General features: G+C 46.3%; 1 long non-coding RNA gene across 2 annotated transcripts; it reads right to left on the bottom strand.

The window, feature by feature from the left end:
* Positions 1-282: 282 nt before the first annotated feature.
* LOC119521488 lies at positions 283-27497 on the bottom strand. Of its 2 annotated transcripts, none has more exons than XR_005214364.1 (4): positions 27402-27497; positions 22069-22183; positions 1925-2022; positions 283-782 (listed from the first exon to the last, which is right to left on the bottom strand). It is a non-coding gene; the product is annotated as an uncharacterized LOC119521488 (long non-coding RNA). The 2 variants fall into 2 exon arrangements; XR_005214363.1 differs by lacking the exon at positions 27402-27497 and adding an exon at positions 22581-22852.
* Between the last annotated feature and the right edge of the window lie 480 nt (positions 27498-27977).

Here is a 27977-nt window from a genome sequence, read left to right as displayed (position 1 = left end):
GTGAATATTTCCTCTTCGTTTGTACTTCGTGCTTTAATTTTATTTATTTTTGTCACACAGACGTTCTTAGCGTTTATGTGCACCTATTTATCAATCTATTCTGCACCGACTTTTGCTTTTGGTGTCTTGTTCCATACCCCAAGGTCATAAATACGTCCTCCAATAATTTCTTTTCATAGTTTCCCAGTTTTGATTTTATGTTTCTGTCTTTAATCCATATGAGATTTATGTTCGAAAATGCACTGATGGAATATATGATGGCTGTTGCTAGTTGTCTCAATACCATTTATTTAAAAAGCCAATCCTTCCCCCACTGTTTTGACATTCCACGTTTATTACTTAAAAAATTCCCACATATACACAAGTCTATTTCTGACATTTCCATCATGTTCCATTGACTGCTGTATCTTGCTTTCATGCCATACTTGACCAACTCCTGGACAGACAGGGGCTGGAGCCCTCAGGGTCACCACTGTATCACAGTGTGGGACACCCAGCGTCGTGGAAATGAACAAAGAACAAGGCAGGCGATTTCACCACCGTGTGCCTCAGTTTCCCCATCTGTAGCTGCTGAGGTCTCCAGGATTTAAGGAGACCAGGCAACCCAGAGTCTTGGGGTGGACTTGTTCACTCATTCCTGGAACAACTGCGTGTTGAGCACCTACTATGTGCCAGACACTGTGGGGTGGGGGCTGGGCCCTGTGGACACAGCTCTGAGCACAGCCGTGGAGCCAAATCATAAAGAAGTGGACATGCAAATGACATTCAGACAGCCCCGTGTCCTGTGAAGAAAATAAAACAAAGTTAGTGAGGCAGGTGGCAGGAGAGAAGGATGTCACCCAGACACTGGGAGATGTGGCTATAAATAATATTTATAAATATTATATAAATAATAAATATTACCATCAGCAAACAATGGATTGAGCAATTATTATCTACCGGCTAAACCCTTAACAACCACCCTCCCGGGAGGTACCGTTAGCTCATCTGACAGACGAAGGAACTGAGGTCTCAGCGACTTAGAGAAGGATCATGGAAAAGATCATGGAAGTGTCGTGTCCCTAAATCCGAGAGCGTTTCTCCAAGGAGGCCAAGCCGGGTACAAGGGCTTGACTCAGTTTCTCCGGTTGGGGAATGGAATTGCCAGGCTTCAACCTGCGGCTGCTGCCTTGTCCGCCAGGGGGCGGTGGCGCCCCACAAGAGGATTTGGTGCCTGGGGGTCCCGGGAGCTGCTCTGCCAAGACCCACAGGGGGCCCAGACCCCCCGAGAAAGTGGAGGGTGGCCCCTTCGCCTCTCCCAGCCGTTGTCCCGCCGCAAAAGTACATTCGTTAAAAAAAATAATATCTCGGTTGTACATTATTTCCAAGTTTGTTTTCTATGCTCGATTCCAAACTTGAAGCTCTGAATCCTGGATTCGAATCTTCCCCTCTCTCCAGGTTCTGAGTTCGAATCTTCGCGCCAACCACACGCCGATTCTGCGTCCTTCTTCCAAAAGTTCCCAGTCCACCTTCCTGCCTCAGCCCAAAGTCTCTGGGCGACCCTCCTCTGCTCCCCACCCCAGCCCTATCCTAACCCCAACTTCGAGTCTCTTTTGCGCCCCGGAATCGGGAGGCCTTGTCCCCCACCCCCACCCCCAATTCCGCCCGACTGGTGGGACCGGGACCGAGAGCGGCCGGGCGGAAGGCTCTGGAAGCGGAGGGCGCTGCTGGGGGTCGCAGTGACCCGGCCGGCGTCCCCACTCGCCTCTAAACTTAGCCGCGGTGACGCGCAGCCCGGCGAGCGCAGCCGGGCCGGGGACGCAGGGAGGCCGGAGAGGAGGGGGGCGGCTGGGCCTGGCGAGCCGCTATTTATAGCGCCCGGAACCCAAAATAGCGGCGAGCAGAGCCGCCGGGATGACGCGGGAGCCGCCCGGGGCTGACTCACCCGGCCCGGAGCGGCGGCCCCCGGATGGGGGCAGTGGAAGCGCCTGGCCCCGACCCCGCGCCCTCCTGGGCACCTCTTCTGCTGGGATGTCCCAGGATCTGCAGCATAAGGGACTGAGGTTAGATCAGAGGTGGGACTTCCCACAGAGTCCAGAATTCGAAGAACTATTTGTACGAAGAAGAGGGGCTTGGAAGGAGGAGAGATGAGCCAGATGTACACACCTGTTTCTCATCCTAAACAGGACTGAAGTGTCTTGGAGGCAGGGGGATGGACACAGTGACCCTGGGCAGCCACCAGTCCAAAGCATGTATCCCCATCGCCACTTGCCACGACTCCTTGCATGCTGTTCCCAGTCCCTGGAGTGCCCTTCCCTGCCTTTTCAGCCTGGAGAGCCCGTGCTCCTTGGGGACCTGGTGCCCAGGGCACTGCCTCACATATAAGACCTCTGTGAGCCCCGTGGGGGTGGGGCTGAGGCTCTCTTGGTCATCAACGCGTCCAGGCACCGCCCAGCACAAGCCTGATCTCAGGAGAAATTAATTGCCAGAATGAAAATGTTGGTAATAAAGTAAGATGACGTTTCACAAACTGTAATTGCGAATGTATGCTGCGTGCCAGGCATGACTTTGAGAGTCATCTCCTGTGCCTCTGGCCACAGCCCTTTGAGGGAGGAACTTTTATTATTGTCATCAGCATCACCCCCAGGTTAGAGATGAAGGAGCTCAGAGAGGCTCTAAGTGCCTGAGCTCACCCTGCTGGTGGTGCTAGAACTGACTTTGCAACCTGGATCACCTGGCTCCAAAGCTGTTCAGATCCCAGAACACTGCCTGGGGCCATCCTGAACCCAAAGCCAAGCAGTGGTTCTCAAAGTATGGTCCCTGGAACCCTGAGGGGTCCCCTGCACACTTTCAAGAGGTTCACAAGGTCAGAATTATTATCATCATAACATTAGACACTCATCTGTCTTTTTCCTTCTCATTCTGTCCTGCGTGTGGAGTGCAGGCTGTGCACTATCAAAACAGATGGAACATAGAAGCAGTATGGGGTCCAGCTGTCTTCTGTGGAGCTGGACATTAAAAAGATTTACAAAAAAGCAAAACTAGGTCTCTCTGCTTGCTAAAATTTTTTAAATATGGTTATTTTTCATTTAAAATGTATTATATATGTTAACATGCAATGGGCTTCTTATTATTTTAAATGAATTAATAACTATTATTTTAATTTCTCAGCTTTAATTTTTCTTTTTTTCCCATCTTAATTGCTTTCATATGTACAATTCAGTGGTATGAATTATATTCACAATATGTGCTGCCACCAACACCATCCATTACCCCAGCTTTTTTAGCACCTCATATAGAAACTCTGCACTCATTAAGCAGTAGCTCCCCCTTTACTGCCCCAACCCCCAACACCTAGTAACTTGTAATCTACTATCTATCTCTATGAGACTTGCTTATTCTAAGTTATTTCATATAAGCAAGATCATACAATATTTGTCTTCATGTGTCTTGCTTATTTCACACAATGCAATGTCTTCAAGGTTCATCTGTTTTGTCACATGTATCAGAACTTCATTCCTTTCATGCCTGAATAATATTCTATTGTGGGTATATACTGCATTTTGTTTATCCATTCATCTGTTGATGAATATTTGGGTTGCTTCCACCTTTTGGCTATTGTTTTTATGGACATTGGTGAACACACACCCGTCCAAGTCCCTGCTTTCGATTATTTGGGGTATGTTCCAAGAAGTGGGATTGTGGGTCATGTGGTAATTCTATGTTCAACTTTCCAAGGAACTGCCAAACTGATTTCCACTGCAACTGTGCCATGTTACAATGCCACCAGCATTGTATAAGGGTTCCAATTTCTCTGCATCCTCGCCAAAACTTTTTATTTTCTTTCTTTTTTTCAAAAATAATAGCCATCCTAGTGGGGGTGACATGGTATCTCACTGTGATCTTGAGTTGCATTCCCCTGATGATCAATGATATTGACCATCTCAGTTTTAATTTCTAATACAATAATGTGGATAGATATAACCCACATCAACAAAAAAACCTTTGGGGTCCTCAATAATTTTTAAGAACATAAGGGCTCCTGCAACTGAAAAGTTTGGGAGATGCTCAACTAAGAATCATGCAAACTTGCCATGAAGCACCATAAGGCTCAAGAAGGTGGGGACAACATTCTAACCTGGGTGAATGAATGGATGGAGAGCAGGCAAGGGAGCACTTTAGAAGAGCCCCAAAGGATGCCTGGGCATGTGCTGGTACAGGGAAAAAGAGCTTTCGAGCAGAGGGAGCAGCACGTGCAAAGGGCCTGTGGTAGGACATTGCTGTGTGTGTTTGAGAAACGTAACAGAGGCTTGTGTAGCTGGAGCAGAGGGAGTAAGGGTAGGAGTGGCAGGAAATGAGGCTGAACAATCAAGGGACCAGACTGCATAGAGCACTGAAGCCATGGAGGGGTACATTGCATTTTATTCTGAGTGGAGAATGGACTTAGGAGGGGGCTAGGATGGAGCCGCAGGCCCAGTGAGGAAGTGACTGCAATGTCTGGGAAGAAAAGCTATGGTGGGATCAGAGGTGATGGCGAGCCAAGAAGGATGCTAAGGTCTGAGGGCTGCTTGATGGAGATAATGTGAACTGGACACAGTCTTCTCGGGGAGAAGGTCAGCAAGTTCAAGAGTACTGACTGGCCCCTCCTCCAAGGTGGAGGAACCCCTGAGAAAACCAGGTGAGGTTCTCAGGTGGACAGGAGGGAGCTTGGGGCTCATTCAGACTGAGAACCCATAGTCATCAGAGAGATGCAGAGACATCTAACTTATTTCCTCCTCGTTTTCTATTAAAATTTCGAGCTGATACATGCTATTAATTATTTTTGAATTTTAACCATTTTTAAGTGTGCAGTTCAGTGGCATTAATCACATTCGCAATGTTGTATAACCATCACCACCACCCATCACCCCAAGTTTTTCATCACCGCAAACAGAAATTCTGTCCCCATTAAGCAATAATTTCTCATTTCTCCTTCCCCCAGCCCCTGGTAACCTACAATCTACTTTCTGTCTCTACGAATTTGCCTATTCTAGATATTTCTTATAAGTGCAATCGTACCATATTTGTTTTATTTAACTTTATTTATCAAAAGATTAAAAAAAACATTTCAAACAAAACAAAGGAATTAAAAAAAAACCTAAAATAACTGCATTGCTTCCAACACGTTCCTACCATATCCAAGAAAATTTACAAACCATAGTCATTCCTGAGCATTCCCATAACATTAAGATTACCCTCAATAGCTTATCTGTTCTTATTAGATTATCATTCCCCCTTCACTAGTTGCTGTCTACCTCTAGGTCTCCTACATTCTACAATATAAAACATTTATTTTACATTTTTCACAAAGTTCACATTAGTGGTAACATACAGTATATCTCCTTTTGTGTCTGGCTTATCTCACTCCATTATGTCTTCACGATTCATCCATGTTGTCATATGTTTCACGACCTTGTTCCTTCTTACTGCCGCATAGTATTCCATTGTGTGTATATACCACATTTTGTTTATCCACTCATCTGTTGAAGGACATTTGGGTTGTTTCCATCTCTTGGCAATTGTGAAAAATGCTGCTAGAAGCATCGGTGTGCAGATATCTGTTCGTGTCACTATTTTCAGATCTTCTGGGTATATACCATATTCGTTCTTTTGAACATTTTCAAGGTTCATCCATGTGGCAGCATGCCTGAGAACTTTGTTCCTTTTTATTGAAAAATATTTAATTTATGAATATACCATGTTTGTTTGTCCAGTCACCTCTGGATGGATACTCAGGTTGTTTCCATCTTTTGGTGATTGTGAATAATGCTGTGGCAAACACTGGCATACAAGCGTCTGAGTCCCTGCTGTCAATTATTTTGGCTGTTATACCAAGCAGTGGAAATTGCTGGGTGATATGGTAATCCTATGTTTCACTTTTTGAGGAACCGCCGAAATTGTTTTCCATAGCGGCTGCCCCTTTTTGCATTTCCACTAGCAATACATAAAGGCACCTATTTCTCTACATCCTCATTTCATTAAAAAAAAAAAATAGCCATCCTAGTGGGTGTGAGGTGGTATCTCATTGTAGTTTTGATTGCATTCCCCTAATAACTAATGATGTTGAGCATCTTCTCACTTATTTACTGGCTATTTGTGTATCTTCTCCAGAGAAACATGTATTCAAGTCCTTTGTCCATTTTTTTTTTAATTGGGTTGTTTGTTTTTTCATTGCTGAGTTGTAGGAGTTCTGAATATTTACTGGATATTAAAACATCAATTATTTTCTCCCACTCTGTAGGTTGTCTTCACTTTCTTGATAGCATCCTTTCATGCACAAAAGTTTGTAATTTGGATGAAATCCAATTTATCCATTTTACCTTTTGTTTCTCATATCTTTTGTTGAACGCTATTAAATTTTGTTCATTGATCTTCTAACATGCACAAGCAACCCGGCCAAATTCTCATATTAAAATAGCTTGTTGATTCTCTGAGTTTTTCCTTGAAAGTGATCTAAATGGAAATTTTATCTCTTATCTTCCATCTTTACATTTTAATTTATTTTTCTTGTCTTAGAGCATTTGCAAAGACATCCAGGACTCTGTTAAATGGTGATGGTGATAGATTCTCATTTATTCCTCATCACGACTCTCTGAGATGACTTATCTCATTATCCCCATTTTATAGAGGGGGAAACTGAGGCACAGAGAGGTTAGTCTCTTGCCCAAGGCCACACAGCAAGCAAGCAGCCAAACCAGGTCTCCAACCAAAGCCCATGTTCTCAACCACCTCCTTAAGAGAGAACTCAGAAAGCATTCTGTCTTTCTAACAAAGCATCCTGCAGGTTTCCACAGTGACCTCTGGATCTTGGGTGAGGAGCTGGGAGCCTGAGGTCCAGTTCCCGCTCTGCCCTCTCTCTCTCAGCCTCAGTTTCCTCCTCTGTGAGGGAGTGTTGGAAAAGATGGCCTCCGAGAGCCCCAGAAGCTCTGCCCTCAGGGTGGAGGAGACAGGCCTCCAGACGGATTGAATTCCTTTCCTGTAACTGCAGCAGCAAATTACCACTTGGCCTGAAACAATAGAAATTTATTCTCTCACAGTCCTGGAGGCCAGAATTTGAAATCACGGTGTCTGCAGGGCTGTGCTTCTTCCAGAGGCTCTCAGGAAGAAGACTTTCTTGCATCCTCCAGCTTTTGGGGGTTTATCTCCAGATCCTTAATCAATGACAGGTGGGAAGACCCTTTCTCCAAAGAAGGTCACATTCGCCGGTTCTGGGTGGACACATCTGGGTGGACACATCTCTTGGGGTGGGCACAGTCAACAAAGTTGTGCAAATGGCACACGTGTGCCCGCACGGAAGGTCGGCCCCCGCGAGCCCTTGACCTGCACGTTTCTGCTAGAAGCTGTCTGTCCCCCACTCCGTCCTTCCCACGCCCTCCTGGACATCTTCAGCTCCAACAATGTGATGTCTTTCAACGAGCGTTTCCTTGTTCAACTGGGAAAGCGGAGTTGAGAAATGTTCTCTTTCCCCATCCTGTCATAGGCCCTGCAGACACTTTGATTTCGTTCCTGTGAAACTGATTTCAGAATTCTGGCCTCCAGAACTGTAAGAGAAAAATCTGAATAGATTGAAGCCACCGCTTTTGGGGAAATTTGTTCCTGCAGCCCCAGGATATAAATACAATAGAGAAAGACTTGAACAGACGCTTCAAAAAGAAAATAATAAAAACCAACACTCACACAGCACTTTTCTCCTTTTTTAAAAACTTTTATTTTGAAAGAATTTCAGACTTACAGGACAGTTGCAAAAATAATACAAACCCCATACAGAGCACTCCAACATATGCTCCCAGAGAACCAGATCCAACAACTTTAACATTTTGCTACCTGTGCTACATCATTCTATTTGTCATCTATCTATCCATCCATCTATCTATCCATCTAGCTAGCTAGCTAGATTTTCTAAACATTTGAGAGCAGGTGGTGTACTTACTCCTTGAATACACACTTCCACGTATGTTTCCTACCAATAAGGATTCTCACTTATGTAACCACTTTCAACATACAACTCAACAAGCAGTTATTAGGTAATTTCAAAAATTGTATGGGTTACAGTTCCAGAGTTTCAGTTCTTTCCTTATTATGCAATATAGGGTATTGAAGACTTTGAAAAGCACAATTCAACGAGTAGCTATAGAGCAAATTTCAAAGGATGTTGTAGGTTACAGTTCTACCATGTAATTCACCTCCTTCAGCTATTCCAACATGACAGCATCTAAATATATATATATTTATCTTTATATAAAATTTCAGTATTCACAGATCTTTGTTCAACCTAATCTTATTTGTGTTCTACCCCTTCCTCTCACTTAATCCTTTCTCCATCTTCAGGGGTGTCTAGGCAATGAGCACCCTAACTTGTTCATATTGAAAGGGGGTGTTGACAATATGGGAAACAGGGTATAGCACATTTTTATAATTGTAGTATTCATTAAAGTCCATGGTACAACTTAGGGTTCACTGTTTGCATGGTATAGTTCTATGGATTTTTTTAAAATTTATTCTGTTATCATATGTTCAGTCTAGCATTCCCCCCTTGAATCATATTCAGATATATATTTCAGTGCTGTTAATTGCATTCACAATGTTGACACATTTCCATCATTCCAAATAGGAACCCTGTACATTTTAAGCCTTAAATTCCCATTCCCTAATGTGCTAGTTTGAATCTATTATGTCTCCCACAAGGGCCATGTTCTTTAATGCAGTCTTGTGGGGGCAGACTTATTAGTCTTTTGATTAGGGAGGAACCTTTTGATTAAATGTTTGCATGGAGATGTGACTCACCCAACCATGGGTGAGACCTTTTGATTAGGGCATTTCCATGGAGCTGTGGACCCCACCCACTCAGGGTGGGTCTCGATTAGATCACTGGAGTCCTTTGAGAGCTCACGGAGACAAGGAGCTCAGAGAAGCTGAGAGAGACCTTTTGGAGAGAAGCTAAGATACACAATCCAGAGTTTGCCCCTGGGAGAAGCTAAGAGCTGACACAGACCCAGATGCTTGGAGACACTTGAGGATGCAGACAGGATGTTTGGAGATGCTAAGCTAAGAGATGAAGCCCAGAGTTTGCCCTGGAGAAGCTAAGAAAGGACCCCCAAATGCTTAGAGAGAAACACCCTGGGAGAATTAACAAGGATGCACATGAGCTGAGAGAGAGAAGCTGAGAGAAACAGAAGCCCACAGACATTTTGGAGAAAGCCATTTTGTAACCAGAACCCAAGAGCAAAGGACCAGCAGATGCCAGCCACATGCCTTCCCAGCTGACAGATGTTCTGGACACCATCGGCCTTTCTTCAGTGGAGGTATCCTCTTGTTGATATCTTAATTTGACACTTTTATGGCCTTAGAACTCTAAAAAATTTTTAAATCTTATTTTTTGTAGAATATAACATATATACATAGAAGTGACAGCTTTCCAAGTGCAATTTAACAAGTAGTCAGAGAGCAAATTTCAAAGAATGTTACGGGTTACAGTTCCACAGTTTCAGTTATTTCCTTATTGTGAAATATAACATATATAAAGAAAGATAATATCTTTTGAAGTATGATTTAACAAGTAGTTATATAGTAAATTTCCAAAAATTTTATGAGTTAAAGTACCATAGTTTCAGTTCTTTCCTTATTGTGAAATATAACATTTATACAAAAAGGTGACAGCTTTCAATTTATAATTTAACAAGTAGCTACAGAACAAATTTCAAAGGATGCTATGGGTTACAGTTCCACCATTTCAATTATTTCCTTCTAGCTATTCAAATACCCTAGCAACTAAGAAAAAGAAAATTATATAGAGATTAAGTATCTATAATCCTTTATTAAATTCCATCTTGTCTGCTGCTACCCCTTCCTCTAGTTTAATCACTTTCCTGAACTTCGGGGATGTCTAGGAAGTGACCTCCCTGACTTGTTAATGTTGAAAAGAGGTGTTTTAGTTAGGGTTCTCCAGGGAAAAAGAATCAACAAGAGATATCTATGAATATAAGATTTTATAAAAGTGGCTCACGCAACTGTGGGTATGCATGAGTCCAAATTCTGTAGGGCAGACAGCAAACTGGCAACTCCAATGAAGATGTTTGATGAACTCCTCAGGAAATGAACTGGCAACTTCGATGAACTCCTCAGGAAACGCTTTGCTGGTTAGACCAAGAAGGGAAGGTCCTCTGTCTGTCTCGCTTAAAAGTCTTCAACTGATTGACTGGATTAAATCCAGCCAACTGCATTCTCTCATTGTGGAAGACACGCCCTTTGTTGACATCATCAGTCACAGTTGCAGCCAATTGACTGATGATTTAATAAACAAGCCTTCTGGTTTATTAACCAGTCACAAAGGTCCTTGCAGTAATGGGTAGGCCAGTGCTTGCTTGACCAGACACCTGGATACTATCACCTGGCCAAGTTGACACATGAACCTAACCATCACAAGAGGTGTCAACTCTTTGAGAAAAGGGACATTTCTGGTTGATGTTCTTGAAGAAGCTGTTGTCTCTGGGTTTCAGGACTTAGCTGACATAGGAGCACTCTGAAGGATTTAAGTTTCTGAAGAATAAACTTAGTAAGTGAAACTTTTATTGAGTCTCATATAGGGAGAACTGTAAATTTGTAACCTAAGAAATCTGCTTTATAAAAGCCAATCTATTTCTGGTATTTTGCATAACAGCAGCTCTAGCAAACTGGGACACCTATCCCCACCAATCATATCCTTTTGAACTATTTCTTCTCCATTCTTTTTATCCCTCTCTCTAATAGACTTTATTTTTTAAGCAGTTATACAGTTACAGAAAAATTACATATAAAATATAGAATCCCTATATTATAATCCCCACCCCTCCCCCTGCCACACACACAAACACACATGCAGTTTTCCCCTTAAAATTTATTTATTGAAGAAACTGGTCTGCCCTGAACTTTTAAAAGGACAGGCTGTTCTTGGGCCTGGAAAAGCTCTGGGACCTGCCTGAGATTTCATCTGGTGCTTGGAAAAATGGTCTATAGAGTGAGTTTAATGTGGAGTGGTGGGTAAGAATAAAATAGCTTTCACATTCACACTCTGCTGAAACTAACTTCAAAAAATGGGTCACATACACATTTTGGAATGTTTGTTAAAAATAACCCAACTTGATATTTTATGACCTCACATCTTTTTATGTGTATGGATCACACCACACACATATACACATGTAACCACAGACTGTTACAGTTCGAAGGATATTTAGAGATACTCTAGTATTACACACACTTTTTATAAATGTGGAAAATAGAGTTTCATTAGGATCTCTTTTGGTTCCAAAATTCTATGATTTTATGGTATTAACAGCTACTCATAGAAGATATTGAAATAAATCACACTTCTCCTTTAGGGATATGTGTTAAACTATCTTAAAAACAGAGTCAAGAAGGTATAGAGCAGTACTAAGAGTTCAAGGAGCATGATTATACAACCTACACTCAAGTGTTCAGAAAATGGATAGATAGATAGATAGATAGAAGGGTGGATTGATAAGACTAATGTGACAAAATGTTAAAATTGTTGGATCTGGGTATCTGGGGGGGACAGAGGTATTTGGAATTCTCTATATGGTGTTTGAATTATTTTTGTAACTCTCCTGTAAGTCTGAAAGTATGTCAAAATAAAATTTTTTTAAATGTAAAAATGAACAACAACAACAACAAAAACAGAGTCAAGAAACCTCTGGTGCTAGGGAGGCCCTCAAAATATTAGTTTGCTCATTCTCCCGTAGGGCAAACAGGGAAGACTGCATTTTTTTTTTTTATTATTAGACTGGGAGCCTGCCAGCTTAAATAGTTGTAGTTAGCCAACCTAAATAGCTGACCAAGAGCCAACCTAGGAGGCTAAATACAGAGAGTTCAAATCTCACCTTGGTTTAGACAAGATCAGCTCTATTCACCTGCTGAGAGCCTCCGGGCCCTTGTCCAGGGATTTAGGCCTGGAGGCTTCCAACACTTTATGGAGCCTTGGATCTGCTTCCCTGGTTTTTCTCCCCACCCCAGTATCAGAGGAACTTTCAAGAACCTTCAGGCAGGAGGACAGAGAAGTAGATAACGGCCACACTCCACTCATCTCATTTCCATCTAGCACATCGGTGTTGTGGTGATTGGCAGGAGGAGGACAGAGCTCTTCCAATGCAGCGTGGCAAACATCCCATCATTGATCGAACACCAAAGACCCTTCTGGATCCCAGTCTCACACTCCTTCTCTCCTTATGGCCCCACTGGTCTGCACAAATGCAATCTGGAGAATTTCGGCTGGCATCCTCGCAGATCGAGAGCTTTATGAGAGCAGGGACTTTGATTTATTCCTGGCTGTGTCCCTCTCACCTTGGCTCGATGTCCTCGTGTATCTGACTCTGTGCTGCGTGCAGCTAATTCTCGATCATATGCAGACCCCTTTGAAAGTGGACAAGTCTGCTGGGCCTCTTTCCTTCTTTCTCTCCCTCCCAGAATCCATCAAGCACACAACAAGGCAGGTAAGTGGTTAAGAGAAAAGGGGACTCCTCCATTCTTAGATCCCACCCAGGATCATGTTATTGCATTTAACTGTCACTGTCTTTTTAGTTTCTCTTTCTTTTTTATAAACTGTCACATAGCATTTTAAATGTGCCAGGTCGTGTTCTAAGGGTTCCGTATAAATGAACTCATTTAACTGTCACCCAAACCCCATGAGGTTGGTCTTGTTGGGGGGTTCCTCTTCCACAGATGAGTAAATTGAGGCTCAGAGAAGCCGAGGTCACAGTTTGGAAGTTCCGGAGCTGATATTTTAATGTCAGCAGTCTGCTGGCTTCAGAGTCCACGGCCCCAGCCCTCTCCCATGCAGTCTCCCGGAGGCCCAGCGTCACACGGTGCTGAGCCCGGACTTGGAGGAGGCCACGCCTTCGGACCTGTGCTCAGGCTGTGGCAAATCCTGTTCAGTCCGGGGTGGCAGCCACTGGCCACGTGTGGCCTCCGAGTCCTTGAACTGGGCCCGATCCAAAATGAGATGTGCTGTGAGCATAAAAATCATGCCAAATTCTGAAGACAGCACGATAAAAAGTATGCAAGGGATCTCATTAATTGTTGTTGATATTAGGTACACGTTGAAATAATAAGATATTACATATATCAGGTTAAATAAAATGCATGCATAAAATTATTGTCACCTGTTTTCCTTTTACTCTTTGTAACATGGCTACTAGAACATTTAAAATTAGACATGTGGATGGTGGAAGTAAAGTAGTTATCTTAGGTTAGCTGTCTTTTTCTTACTCCCTTGTTATGGTCTCTTTGAAATGCTCTTTTATTGTATGTTTGTTTTCTTTTTAACTTTTTTTTTTCATACAGGTGATTTGAAAAAAGAAGGGAAAGTTAAAAAAAAAAAAAAAAGAAAAAAAAAGAAAAAAGACAAACAAGGGGAAAAAAAAAAAAAAAAAAGATGTAGTGCCCCCTTGAGGAGCCTGTGGAGAATGCAGGGGTATTCGCCTACCCCACCTCCATGGTTGCTAACATGACCACAGACATAGGGGACTGGTGGTTTGATGGGTTGAGCCCTCTACCATAAGTTTTACCCTTGGGAAGACGGTTGCTGCAAAGGAGAGGCTAGGCCTCCCTGTATTTGTGCCTAAGAGTCTCCTCCTGAATGCCTCTTTGTTGCTCAGATGTGGCCCTCTCTCTCTGGCTAAGCCAACTTGAAAGGTGAAATCACTGCCCTCCCCCCTACGTGGGATCAGACACCCAGGGGAGTGAATCTCCCTGGCAACGTGGAATATGACTCCCAGGGAGGAATGTAGACCTGGCATCGTGGGACGGAGAACATCTTCTTGACCAAAAGGGGGATGTGAAAGGAAATGAAATAAGCTTCAGTGGCAGAGAGATTCCAAAAGGAGCCGAGAGGTCACTCTGGTGGGCACTCCTACGCACAATATAGACAACCCTTTTTAGGTTCTAATGAACTGGGGTAGCTGGTGGTGGATACCTGAAACTATCAAACTACAACCCAGAACCCATGAATCTTGAAGACAATTGTATAAAAATTTAGCTTATGAGGGGTGACAATGGGATTGGGAAAGCCATAAGGACCACACTCTCCTTTGTCTAGTTTATGGATGGATGAGTAGAAAAATAGGGGAAGGAAACAAACAAACAGACAGACAAAGGCACCCAGTGTTCTTTTTTACTTTAACAGCTCTTTTTCACTTTAATTATTATTCTTGTTATTTTTGTGTGTCAGTGGTAATGAAGGTGTCAGGGATTGATTTTGGTGATGAATGTACAACTATGTAATGGTACCATGAACAATCGAATGTACGATTTGTTTTGTATGACTGCGTGGTATGTGAATATATCTCAATAAAATGAATATTTAAAAAATTAGACATATGGAGAGAGGAGGGGCAACATGGCAGCACAGAGACATGGAATTTAGTTAGTCCTCTAGAGCAACTAGTAAATAGCCAGGAACAACTAGTAAATAGTCTGGAACAACTACTGGGGGACAACCATGACTGTCCACACATCATAAACCAGCCTGGAATGGGTGGAATGTCTAAGATTGCAGCATAAAAGCTGTAAGTAAAAACTGCGGAACTGTGCCAGGATCCCCCTCCCTACAGAGCAGGCTGAGCTGCAAAACCTTGCTGCGGCAGAAACCAGCAATCCCTCCCGGGAGCAAGTGAACATAGCTCAACCTAGCTCCAACTGGGGTTTTAATTAACAAATGTGGACTGCTGAATACAAGCTACAAACACAGGCAAACCCCTAACAAGCAGTACCCTGAGGTCACTCCCAGTGGAGAGGATGTGGGGCTGACGGAAAAAAAAAAATACAGAGGCTTTTGGAGACAGCTGAGCTTAGAATACTGGAAAAATCCTGTGTCCCAAGAAAAGGAGCACAGAGCTCTGGGTACTATCTCTGGCCAACAGGCGAAACTGGGGGCCCAGGGACTGGCTCTGAAAAGGGGCTTTCCATCCCCTTTTTTCTCTCTCAATCTGAGTGGCTCAGTGGAGAAAGTCTCAGGCATTTTCAGTTCTCAGCACTCTGATCCAGGCAGGGGTGGAGTCAACAGAGTCAGAGAAACAAAGGAGTAATTCAAATGTAGAAGAAACCTCCCCAGGGGGTGTAGCTTCCCTAAGAGGAGGGAGGTAGGGCCTAGTTCAAGTGCCTGCCCTCCTTTCAGAACTCAGACCCCAGGGCCTGGGGAAAAACAATCAAACCAGAAACAACTTAAGCTGAAAATTAAAGGGGCCACACCTCTGTACACCAATGGGAGTGACAGGCTGACAGGCACCACCTGCTGGTCAAGTTAGGAAAAGCACAATGGCTAGAGGCCTCCCAGGAAAGTGTCATTCTTCTAAGACACACTCTCAGGGAAACCTGATTCTGAATTTAGTCCCCTTTTGAGACCTGAGCCTGTTCTGGTCTGGGAAAATCTGATTGGAGTAATCAAGGAAATCAGATGCCTAGACAACAGAAAACTACAAATCACACTAGGAAAAATGAAGATATGGTCCAGTCAAAGGAATAAACTTACACTTCAATTGAGATACAGGAATTGAAACAACTAATTAAAGATCTTCAAATAAATATGCTAAATCAATTCAAAAACCAATTCAAATTTAGGCAAAAGAGATGAAGGATATAAAGAAAAAATTGGGCAAACTTAAGAAAGAACTCAAAAGTTTGAAAAAACAATAGGCAGAACCTATGGAAATGAAAGGCACAATACAAGAGATGAAAAACACAATGGAGACATACAACATCACATTTAAAGAGGCAGAAGAAAACATTCAGGAACAGGAGAACAAGACACCTGAAATCCTACACACAAAAGAACAGACAGGGAAAAAAATCGAAAAATATGAGCAATGTCTCAGGGAGCTAAATGACAACATGAAGCACATGAATGTAGTGTCATGCATGTCCCAGAAGAAGAAGAGAAGGGAAAAGGGGCAGAAGCAATAATGGAGGAAATAATCACTGAAAATTTCCCATCTCTTATATAACATAAAATTACAGATCCAAGAAGTGCAGCATACCCCAGACAGAATAGATGTGAATAGACCTACACCAAGACACTTAATAATCAGATTATCAAACATCAAAGACAAAGAGAGAACCTGAAAGCAGCAAGAGAAAAGTGACCCATCACATACAAGGGAAGCTCAATAAGACTATGTGCAGATTTGGATTTCTCAGTATAAACCATGGAGGCGAGAAGGCAGTGGTGTGATATATTTAAGATACTGAAAGAGGAAAACCGCCAACGAAGAAATTTACATCCAGCAAAACTGTCCTTCAAACATGAGGGAGAGTTTAAAATATCCTCTGACAAACAGGCAATGACAGTCTGTGAACAAGACACCTGCTCTACAGGAAATACTAAAGTGAGCATTACAGACAGATAGGAAAAGACAGAAGAGACAGATCTGGAGCACAATATTGAGTGACAGTAACACAATAATGTAAGTCACTGAACAAAGAATACTGTGAGTAAGGTTGAGGGAGGAAGGATAGGGGCAGGTAGGACGACAGGGAAGGATAGAACATAAAGATGAGGACTGTATAATTTAGTGAAACCTAGAGTGGTCAACAATTATGATAAAATGTATAAATATGTTTTTACATGAAGGAGAACAAATGAATGTCAACCTTGCGAGGTGTTAAAATCGGAGTGGTATTGGGGAAAAAATAAAATCAATCCAAACTAGAGTCTATAGTTAACAGAAACATTGTATTATGCTTCCTTTAATATAACAAAGGCAATATACCAAAGCTAAATGCCTATAAGAAGGGGATATAAGGGAGGGGTCTGGGATTCTTGGCATTGGTGATGTTGTCTGACTTTTTTATTGTAATTTATTTTAATTTTATCTTTTCTTTTGTTGCTTTTTAGCTGTCATTTTTATTTCTCTTTCTTTTTCTTTCATCTCTCTATCTTTTTTGACTCTTCCTCTTTCTTTGTGGAAGAAATGGAAATGTCCTTATATAGAGTGGTAGTGGTGGTGAATGCATAACTGAGATTATACAGGGAACCACTGATTGTTTACTTAGGATGGAAAGTATGGTGCAAGAACAAAACCGTCTTAAAAAAAATGGTTGATGGATAAAACTTGAGGACATTATATTGAGAGAAATAAGTCAGACACGAAAGGACAAATATTGTATGATCTCACTGATACGAACTAATTATAATATATAAACTCATAGACATGAAATATAGGCTACCAGGATATAGAATGAGGCTAAAGAATAGAGAGCAGTTGCTTATTATGAGCAGAATGTTTAACTAGGTTGAACTTAAGTGTTTGGAAATGGACAGAGGTGACGGTAGCACATTATTGTGAGAATAATTAACAGTGCTGAATGGTGTGTGAGTGTGGTGGAAAGGGGATGTTTAGAGTCATGTATGTCACCGGAAGGAAAGTTGTAGGTTAAAACATGGGGATGTATAAAACAGTGACTGCTGTGGTGGACAATGTCTGTGATTAACTGTACAAATGTTAGAAATTTTTTTCATGAACTAGAACAAATGTATGACACTATAACTAGAAGTTAATAATAGAGGGGTATATAGGGGGGAAATGTACCTATTGCAAACAATGTACTATAGTTAGTACTATTTTAACATTCTTTCATCAACAGTAACAAACGTACTATACCAATACTATGAGTCAATAATGGAGGGGGAGTTAGGGGTATGGGAGGATTTGAGTTTTCTTTTTTATTTTTATCTGGAGTAATGACAATGTTCTAAAATTGAAAAAAAATTAATTGTGGTAATGAATGTACAACTATATGATGGTACTGTGAACAACTGATTGTACACTTTGGATGACTGCATGGTATGTGAATAATCTCAATAAAATTAAATTAAAAAATAAAATAAATAATAAAATCAGACATGTGGCTTGCATCACGTTTCTTGTGGACAGCGCTGGTCCCTGGGTGTGGCCATCAGGGTGCACTCCATCTGGGAGGGCGTTGATTCTGGGGCCCCTGACCTTCGTGATTTCTTGTTATGTTCAGGAAAAATCTGCGTCAAAAGCAAGTACAATGATGCAGTCCCTCTGGAGGGCAGTGTGGTGGCTCCACAGGAGGCTAAGTATGGGGTTGCCATATGATCCTGCAAACCCGTAATTTGGTATTTACTTGGAAGAACTCAAAGCAGGGACACGAAGAGGCATTTGTACATTGGTGTTTATGGTGGCAGTATTCACGATTTGCAGTGGATGGAGTTGGCCTAAGGGTGTATCGATGGGTGAATGGAAGGGTGAACTGTGGTGTATACATACAACAGAATACTGAGAGGGTGCAAGAAGGAATGAAGTTGTGGGGCATGCAACCAGGTGAATGAAACTTGAGGACATTATGTTGAGTGAAATAAGCCAGAAACGAAAGGACAAATATTGTAAGGCCTCACTGATATAAATTAATTGTAATGAGTAAATGCTGAGGATTGAATTCTAAAGCATAGGTTATCAGGGGAAAGAATGTGGGCAGAGATTGGGCAATTGACAATGCAGGAGTACAGAATGTTCCATAAGGCTTATTGTAAAGGTTCCTAGACTGTAAGCTCTTACAGCAGTCACATCTACTCCTGAGTTTTAACTGTTATTTAAATGAAGTTTATTTGGCACAAAATTTATATTCTCTGTAGCACACTATCTAATTTAACTTGTATGGTCAGTTTTTTTAAACAACATAATTACATGGAACCCAGAATAGGGAATGAGACCTTGTTATTCTGTACAGGTTAATGTAATACCCCAATACATCCCAGAGTATTTTGGGCAGGAAATAAAAAATGTATTTGCAAAGTCCCCTTGAGGGAGTGGGGAAAAATGTAGAAATCTTAAACTTCCCCACCTGAGGAATTCCTGATAGTCTCAAAAGCATTAGGGACTCCCAATTTAATAAGTCAAGCTCTCAATCTTGTGGCTTGCACTTAAGAAACTTATTCCTGCAAAGGAGAAGCTAAGTTCACTTATAATTATGCCTAAGAATCACCCCCAGAGAACCTCTTTTGTTGCTCAGATGTGGTCACTCTCTCTCAGCCAACTCTGCAAATAAACTCACCACCCTCCCCCCTACGTGGGACATGACTCCCAGGGATGAGCCTGGCCCTGGCATTGTGGGATTGAGAAAGCTTTCTTGACCAAAAGGGAGAAGAGAAATAAAATAAAGTTTCAGTGGCAAAGAGATTTCAAATAGAGTCAAGAGGTCATTCTGGAGGTTACTCTTATGCATTATATAGATATTCTCTGTGTATTAGGATAGCTAGAAGGAAACACCTGAATCTGTTGAACTATAATCCAGTAGACTTGATTCTTGATGATGATTACATAACTACATAGCTTTTATCACGTGACTGTGTGATTGTGAAAACCTTGTGATGGACATTCCCTTTATACAGTGGATGGGCAGATGAGTAATAAAATAAAGGAAAAAATATATAAATAATAGGGAAGGGATAAGGGTTTTGAGATGTTTTGGGCATTCTTTTTTATTTTTATTATTTTTTTCTTTATTTTAGAGTAATGAAAATGTTCTAAAATTGATTGTGGTGATGAATACACAACTATATGATGATGCTGTGAGCTACTGATTGTATACTCTGGATGGATTATAAGGTGTGTGAATATATCTCAGTAAAACTGCATTTAAAGAAAAAAAAAAAAAAAGCTCAATCTGAGCAACTGCTGTTTATGTCCAAAATGGGGGCCTGGAAATGATGTTCTGATGTCCCCAGCCCCACCTGTGCCCCGAGGAAGAGGCTGCTGAGCCGAGAGAGGCCACAGTGTCAGACTCTACCGAGAATGTCATAAAATAAAAAACTTAAAAAGCTGCGACAAATGATGAGCATGACTAGACCTGTCGGGCTGCAGGGAGGACCTGAGTTCGAATCCTGGCCCCGCCCCTCCCTGGCTGTGATCCCTGGGGTGAGTCCCTCGTCCTCACCGAGCCTCCGTTTCTTCATCCAGAAACAAAAGGGGAGATGTTTGTCCCTGTCCCCTGGGGCTGTTGGGGCAACGCAACAAGATCACACGTGGAACAGGGGAGAGTGAGCAGCCCGTGAACAGAACTGGGGACACTGGGATCAGGGTGGGGGTACCCTGGGTTTCTTGCAGGGACACTGGCTCAGGTGGAGGGAGTCAGGGAGGCTTCTCAGGAAGGGGATGGTTGAGTTGGACCCTGAAGGATGAGGACATGTTTACTAGATGGGAAAGTGTGGGAAAGGCAGCCGGGCAGAGGGTTGAAAGGCCCGCAGGCGCACGGTACATTTGGGAAAAGGCGAGCAGTTAGCATATGACTCTAACACTTGTTCAATATGTCTTGGGGAAGGTGGGGTGGAGCAAGAGACGGGATTAGAGAAGGCAGCAACCATCATGCCACATGGGGCCTTGTATCGGGCGGCTGGGCTGTTGGGAGCCACAGCAGGTTCTGTGCAGGGGAGGGACCTGAGAGGGGCTGGCTTGTGTTTAGCAAGATCCTTCTGGTTGCAGGATGGAGGGTGGAAGGCACAGTGGGGGACTGGGGCAGGAGGCTGGGGAAGGATGGATGGGGGTGTCAAATAGGGCTCAGGGTAGGGTCGCAGGGAGTGGGGGAGGGAGAACATGCGAAACCTTTAAAAGACAGAAGTGGAGAGGAGTGATGCCTTCTGGGAGGTAAGGAAAGGAAGGCATCCAGACAAAGCCCAGGCCCTGGTGACAGAGTCGGCTGTGGGATCATGCCTGAGCTGGGGACCTGGGAGGAGGAGGTGCAGGTGTGAAAGGAGGCTGTTGGGGTCAGGGTGAAATCCAGTGGGACATCCAGGGGGAGGCATCCACGAGGCTGTGAGACACGTGAATCCAGAGCAGTGGAAAGATGGTGGGGTTTCAATCGGGAGGATGTCAGAGCTCAGACAGGGCTGAAGTCCTGGGGGGGGGGGTGTCACCTGTCTATCAGCCAGGGATGACTGTGGGAAGTGGCCTGACTCAGGAGAGCAGCCCCTGTACACAGGTTCTCACCCCAGTGTCTCCCCAGGGACGCAGAGATGAGCAGTCTCAGCGCCCCCTCAGGAGTGCCTGCAAGTGAGGAGTCCAGCTCGCACATACAGGAGGCTTGAATAGCCCCAGTAGTCCCTGCCTCCCCGGTGGGCACAGTGTATGTGGAATGGGGGCCTCTGGGAACACAGTCATCCAATCCCAAGGACGAGGAGTGGTGAGAAATGTCATAGCCAGTTATTGGGGGGGCTTGGAGAGGGACAGTGAATTAATCAGTAGTCTCAGCTGCAAGTGACAGAAACCCAATGAAGACTAATTTAGGGGAAGTGTACTGGCTCTCGTAAGGAAAAGTCCAGGGGTAAACAAGCTTCAGTCATAGCTCGATCCAGGAGCTCAAGTGTGATATGAAGTCACTGTCCCATCTCTGGATTCCACGCTGCTTTGTGTGTGTGTGTGTGTTGTTTTTTTCCCCTCAGGCAGACTCTCCTTGAGATGGCAAAGACAGTCCCAGCAGCTCCCAGCTCACATCCCACCAGCTTAGCAACCCCAAAGGAAAGAAAGGTCACCTGTCCACTGGTGCCAGCAAAAAATCCCAGGGTCAGCACTTACTGACTCTGATTGGGTCACACACACACTCCTGAACCAATCACTGTTCTGGGAGGATAGAACTGGAAATGTTCTGATTGGCTGGGTCTGGGTCACATGCTCCTCCCTGGGAAGTCAGGAGGGGGTGAGTCCCAAGACAACCAGGGGAACTGAAATTTAGAAAGGGGTGATTTCCCAAAAGGAAAGCTAGGTGTCATTGGTAGAAGGCAGGCAAAGCCATAGATGTACCTGTAGCTGGGAGGTGTGTGTGTTTGGAGGGAGCGGGGCAGACAGGTTTCCTCATCTGTTAATCGGGGATGGGAACACTACTCACCTCCTAGGATTTAGGTAAGGTTTTAGAGAAAAAATGCAAGACTGTTCCACAGAGAACAGGTGCTGGGAAAAAAAATGGTAACTATTCTTTAAAAATAGTAATCAATGTTACTACTGCTAATGATGAATGGTATCTATAGACTGAGAGGTAATGACCTACCAGGCACAGGAGGGAATCAAACCGAAGCTGAACAATCCCACAGTGGAAACTCATGCAGTTTACAGTCTTCAAGCTCCATCACCTCTGGTTTGCCTCCTGGCTTCTGTCTTCAGATCTATGAAATGAGATGGGGGGCTTGAATTAGACCAGATGGTCATTTTAGAAGCCCCTCCCATCACTCTGGTTGTAAAGCATCACCTCCTGGGTGAAGGGCCTTCTCTGACCACTTTGACCAAAGTGCCCTTTATCACACCCTCTGATTTCCCTTACAAAGCACCACAATCTGAATGCATCTTATTAATTTACTGTCTGTCTCCCCGACTAGAATGTCAGCACCCTGAGAGCAGAGGCCTCTGTCTGTCTTGTTCACAACTTTGTGTCCCCATCGCCAAACACAGTGCCTGGCCCACAGTAGGCCCCGGCTATATATTTGTTGAATGGCCGAATAAAATACTATCAATAAAAAGCAAACAGAAAAAATAAAATAAAATAAAACAAAAAACACAAAATACCTAGTTTTCTGAGAGGTAGTGAGCTCCACATTAAGGGAGGTATCCAAGCTGAAGTTGAACTACCGTATCTTGCAATTCATGCTACAAGGCCCGGACCCTGCGCCTCTCCGGGCCTCAGTTTCCTCTTTTACGAAATGGGTGTGGGGAGAGGGACTCCTCGCCCGGCTCCTGCCTGCGATACCCGCAGCGGCCACGAGGGGGCGCGACGCCCCTGCCCCAAAATTCCACCTTCGGCCGCTTGCGCCCGGGACGCGCGTCCCGAGGTTCCCGGAATATTCTGAGCCCCGCCGGCTCCCAGGAGTCCGGGAACTGCGCGCGCCTGGGGGGTGCGGGGTGTTCAGGGCCAGCGCTCCCAGCCCCGCGCCGCGCCAGGGGGCGGGGGGGGAGGTGACTCAGGCGCGCGCGCCCCCGGCCCCCCAATTCTCGCGAGGGGGCGCGCACGGCCTCGGGCACCCGCGCGGCGCCGCGTCCATTTTTACCCGAGCTCAGCTAAAAATAGTAGCCGCGCTCGCGGCGGAGCCCGAAATAGAGGCCCCCAGATAAGGCAGGACAAGTCAGCGCTTCCGGGGAGCGGAAAGGAGAGGGAGCGGAGGGGCGGGGGAGGTGGTGCTGGGCCCTGCGTGGCCCAGCGGGCTTCGAGCCACCCCCTCCCCATCCCGACCGCAGCCTCCCCGCAAAGCCGACCCCCACCCTATCACCAGCCTCGCTTCAACCCCCCCCACCCTTCATATTATATCAGTCCCCACTTCCTGTCCCCTACAACTCCATCCTAAGCTTCACCTTCCTCCCTCATCCCAGACCAGAACCCCTCTCCCACTTACTTAGCCTAATCTGTATTTCCAACGCTCCCCCCCACCCCGTGTCCCCGACTGGTATTCACCCATCCCTCAACCCACCCAGCCCGCAGATTTGTGCCTGTTACCCCTCCCCACCCACATCCCAGGTTTCCTGTGTCTGGCCCAGTCGGGATTGGGGAGGTGGGGGGCAGCTGTGGGTTCTTGGTTCCTTTCTACAGTGGACAGCAGGGTCTGGCCTGGGTCTGGGGGAGTGAGCGGTACTGATTTGGGCCAGTCTGAGGACCCACGTTAGGCTGTACCAGCCACCGGGCTCGTCCTTGTGAGCAGGGTCAGGACTCAGACTGGGAGCAGGATGGGGACCCAGTGTGGGGTGAGGACTCAAGGTTAGAGTCTCTGGGTCACAAGGGTTCATTAAGGCTTTGTTCCCCAGGCCCAGCTCCACTATCTGAGATTCTTTCTTCCCTGCAATTGGACAAAAGCAGCTTCAGGCAGTGGAAACAGCCAGAACCCTGTTCTTTTGGGGCCTGGGTCTCCCCTCTGCACTTGGATCCCCTAAGGCAATTTCCCATCCTGATATCCTATGACTCCACTCCGGGAACCTACTCCAAGAATCAGGCTTGGGCCTCAAGGAGCTTACACTGCACTTTCTGGAAGTTCACAGGCAGTGCTGCCTACACCTTCTAATCCCGGCAGTATCACAAGGCAGAGAAACTGCCCTGTTCTTTGTGGTCTCGGGGAGCAGAGCTGGAGCTGGTGCAGTAGGCAGATGTGGGATCGGTGAAAATTCAGGCAGAACTTCTCTGCTGTGGGTGGGAGGCAGCCTTGAGTGGGGGTGAAGTCCCTGTCCCTAGAGGACCCCACGCTCCAACCAGGACCCCCGTCATTGTTGCTGTTGTCTGGATGGCCGGGGGACTCAGCCACCAGGCAGGGGACTTGAGCTGGAGGACTCTTTAGGGCAAGAGAGTGAGTCATGTGGTTGGATGAAGAAATGATGAAGCTGGATCAGACCACACAGGGCCTCATTGGCCATGGTGAGGAGCCTGGGCTCTACCCCCAAGGGCACTAGGGAGTCATGGAAGGTTCTGGGCAGGGATAGGTTTGTGCTTTAGTAAGACCCCTCTGGCTGCCTTGTGGAGGTAGAACAGGGAGGGAAAAGGCGGGGAGAAAAAGGGCCTGGACCAGGGAGGGGGAAGAGAGGGCAGATCTGAGAGGCAGTCAGGAAGCAGGAAGGAGCAGACTTGGGGGCCAAGAGGCTGTGGGGAGAGGGAGGCAGCCAAGGTTAAGGCCCTGGTCTCCGCCCAGGTGATGGGGTGGATGGTGGGGCTGTCCCTGAGTTAGAGCCCAGAAGAAGGAAGTAACAGCTGTGGGGCAAGGCTGCACAGATCAGTTTCAAAGTCAGTCCAGAAATGGTAATTTTTAAATAATTTAAAAAAAGCATTTTTACTTTTGGCAAATAGTTTGGTAAATACAGAAGGGTATACCTGCAAAACATAAGTTTTCCTCCTCACTCTGACCCTCACTTCCTCTATGTATTATTTCTTGTGTGTTCTTTCAGGAGATAATCTGTGCAGGTACAAATCAATATATGTGTAATGTTTTTGGTACATAAATGAAAGCATTTGACAGTATCCGCTCTGCACTTTGCTTTTTTGGTCTCATAAAAATTGACCAAATGTTGAATCTGGGTGAGAGGAATGTGGAGTTTCGTTGTGCTGATCTGTTATGGCATAGGATTGAAAATTTTTACAGCAAAAAAATCAGTCCCTCTGCCTCCTCCCTGTCAGTGGCCAATGGGATATATTGTGCTCTCACAATGTCCCAGGCCTGTGCTGAGCCCATCACAGAGGTGAGTTTGCTCCAGTTACTCACCATTCAGTGTGTGGGTGAGGCACCATTGCCATGTGCCCATTGTAGAGAGGGAGAAACTGAGGCTTGGAGAGGGGCAGAGGCCTTGAAGGCTTTTCAGAGTTGAAGGCATGGGAGTGGATGAGATCACAGAGGGCAGGTTTAGAAGGCCAGAGAACAGATTCCAGGGGACTGGGGGAGGAGGGGAGGGGATTCAAGGAAGGCTGCCTGGAGGAAGAATAAGAGTAGCCAGGAAAGGCACCTTCCAGAACCTTCTGATGGGATGGGAGTAAATCATTCCCTTCTGGAGGCTGAGATTCCACTGGCAGCCAGGCAGTGCCCCCCATCCTCAGACCCTCAGGACCCTGGAGGTGTTTATGGGTGTAGACTGACGCTGCCTGATGACACCTTGAGGATGTGGTGACAGCACTCAGCTGCTGTGACGTGGACAACTGCCTAAGACCATCATGTGTAGTCATCCCCTGTGGGGGGGATGAGGATGAGACAAAGTGGCAGGCCCTGGTAGGGGGCTGTATGCCAGGGACTCCAGCAGGAGTTCTGCCCCCTGCTCTAGAGAAGGGTCCTCCAGAGGGCTGGGCTGGGGCTAGTGAGAGAGGTCAGGCCTCAAGGTGGGACTGAGTCAGTCTGGGCTCAGAATCAGGGGTCAGCCCAGGGACTGTTAGGGTCAGTTTGGTTCACTGTGCTGTCCCCATCACCTCGGAAAGTAACTGGCCCCCCGTAGGTGCCCCATGTATCTTTGTTGAATGAATGAATCAAATGAAAGGGGTCAGCAACCCCTGGGACTCAGTTTACCCTCTTGGCCAACAGTCCTGGTCACTGGGCCGCCTCAGCCAAAGGCGTCGCTAGGGTTACCTCCCCTCCCCGCTCTGGGTCTGAGATCCCAGACCTGCTTCTCCTTCGGGGTGGGGGTGAGCAGGAAAACGGGTTCGCGCCCCTGATGGACTCCGCCCACTCCCGACGTCACCCGACCGCTTCGGGATCCCGACCCATCCCCCTTCCCTTGGAATGGGGCGTGGAGAAGAACCCGGGAGTCCCGACTCCGGCCCCTCCCCTGGGAGCAGGGCCGGCCTGGCAGTGTCACATAACCCGACATCTCATCCCGAGGGACGTCGCCGGATATCCTGGCCCGGCCGGGGACAATGGGCTGAGAGCTCCCCTCCCGCCAGGAGCCTGGAAGTGGCAAGGGCGCCCCCTCCTCTGATTCACCCCTGCTTCCTGCCCGTTTCAGCCTCCTCCTGCTCCACAGGGTTCCTAATCTCTCGGTGCCCCCAAACTCTCTACCCTCACCCCTTACTTTTTACTCCCCACAATTCGCCTCTTTCCTCGACGAATCCGTCCTCTACACTCCTCCCTCCTGTAGGTTTCCCAAGACCCACCCCATGTTCCCTGACCTCCCATCCGTCACTTGTAATTCCCGAATACCCTAAACTTCCAGTTTTCCGTACCTTTCACTCACCCCTCCCAGGGCCCCCTCAAACCACCCCTCGCTCCCCTGCCCCTGTGTTTCCGATCCCCTCCCTCGGCTCCCCCAATAGCTGTCACTCCTCCCGCAAGCCCTCCCCACCTCCCTATAACTGCCCCCAAAACTCTTTCTCGTCCCCGAATCCCAGCCTCCCGGTTCCCTCTCGTCTCCCCCAAACTGCCCCAACATCCCTACCTCGTACCCCAAATCCGCCCCGCCATTCTTCCCCCCGTTCCCCAAGACCGCGGCTCAGCCTCCCCGGCCAGGCCCCGCTCCCACGCCCGGCGCGGGTTCCCAGGCCGCCCCCCCGCGGTGGCCCAGAGACCCAGTTTGCGGCGACAAAACATTGGTCTCCGGGCAACAGGCCCCGCCCCGCCCCCGCGCGGCCCGGGGCGAGCCGGGAGGGCGGGGGCAGGGCGGCCGGGTCCCCGCTGCGCGCCCAGGCGGGGCCCGGCGCGCGGATCCCCGGGTCTGGCTTCCGAGGCCCGGAGGGAGCAGAGACCGGGAGACTGGGGGGAGGCGGAAACCCCGCAAAGCGGGGACTCGGGGCCCCGCAGCAAGAACCCCGGAGATGTTGGTGGACGCTGAGGCCGAGCTAGGGAGCTGTGGGCGACACAGAGAAAAAAGGAGAGACACCCCCACCCCCAACCCCTAGATAAAGCGAGCAAGGACGGGGGCCCAGAAGTAAACACAGACCTAACGAGAGGAAACACGCTGGAACTCCAGACCCGCAGGGACGCCTCTGACGGTCGTCAGGGCCCTGGCGCTTCTGTCACCGGGACTTCCCCTTCCTGACTCTCAGTTTCCGTATCTGTCAAATGGGCACATTAATACGTGGCGCTCAGCAAATAGGCTGCTGGGAGGATTCCCTGAATTCGCAGACCTTGAGCTCACGGCAAGGTTCCTGGTGCGTTCCAGCCGTGGTTCACGCGTCCGCCAGTTCTTTGCGGGGCATCTAGGATGGGCCAGACTGCGGTAGGGCTGCGTGCGGGCAGCGAAGGAGGTAAAGGATCTCTGTCCTGGCGGCTACACTTTGGGGAAGGGGAGCGGAGTCTAAGGGATGACGGGCAATAAATAAATATAAATGAGCGGATTAAGCAAAGTATATAGTACATCATTGGCAGGTAATAAGTGCTGGGGCAGCGGAGATGGTTGGGGGGTGGGTGCCATTTTAAACAGGGAAGGCCTAAGTGCAAAAGTGCTGTTTGAGCACAGACTAGAAGTTGGTGAGAGAGAAGCCAGGCAGATCTCTAGGGTAAGAGCATCCCTGTC

Source organism: Choloepus didactylus, chromosome 27 (genome assembly GCF_015220235.1).
Source record: "Choloepus didactylus isolate mChoDid1 chromosome 27, mChoDid1.pri, whole genome shotgun sequence".
Lineage (NCBI taxonomy): Eukaryota > Metazoa > Chordata > Mammalia > Pilosa > Megalonychidae > Choloepus > Choloepus didactylus.
Note: the sequence above shows the minus strand (reverse complement) of the source record. Positions and strands in the feature narration are given on the sequence as shown.